Here is an 831-nt window from a genome sequence, read left to right as displayed (position 1 = left end):
CCCCGGCCCCAAGTGCACCCCCACCCGTGGGCAGGAGGATCCACACCCGGGCCCTTCCCATGGTCAGCGGGAGCCCTTCGCCCGGGGCTCGCCTCCTCCCACCGTTCTCCATTTCCCGGGTTAGATTTGGGCGGGGGCGGGGGGATCAAACCGGTTCAGAGGAGGAACCAAGATGGCGGCATAGGTAAACACGGGAAATTGCTCCGCACAACCACTTCAAAAATACAACTAACAGACATCACCCAGAACCACAGGAAGGCTGGCCAGGTGGAAATTCTACAACTACAAGGAAAGAGAAAAGCACACTGAGACTCAGAGGAGCTGCGGAAGTGAAGTGCAGAGGTGCGGGGGCGCACGAGGAAAGGGCTGGCAACTGAGGACGTGGTTGTCTTTTTCAATCCGGAGGGAGACAAGAGCTCCCGATAGCCCTGACTCCAGTTCTGGGTGAGCCTCGGGGGACCCAGGACTCATACAGGGAGAGACTGGACTGTCTGGCAGCGGGCAGAACTCGGAACTCGAGGGCGGCTTTCTCTCAGAGGTGCTTGCAGCGATTACCGGGGGACAGTGAGATGCAGGGTCTCTTAGGGCAGGGCTGAGGATCAGCCATAGTTGTTGGGTGCACCCTGTTGATTCCCTGAGACCCCGCCCCACCCAAGCTGTGCCCAGAGGCTTTTGCATATGAATGCCCTGGCTCTTTGCAACCTGTAATTACCTAACAAACTGCAGCCGGGCCAGACAGACCCAGAACTGCCAAGAGAAGGCCCAAGGCCCCACAGCAGCTTGCATTGCTTCACAGCTGGGCCCAATCTGGGCACCTCCAAACCCCAAACA

This window comes from Myotis davidii, unplaced genomic scaffold, assembly GCF_000327345.1.
Source record: "Myotis davidii unplaced genomic scaffold, ASM32734v1 scaffold1467, whole genome shotgun sequence".
Classification (NCBI taxonomy): domain Eukaryota; kingdom Metazoa; phylum Chordata; class Mammalia; order Chiroptera; family Vespertilionidae; genus Myotis; species Myotis davidii.
Note: the sequence above shows the minus strand (reverse complement) of the source record.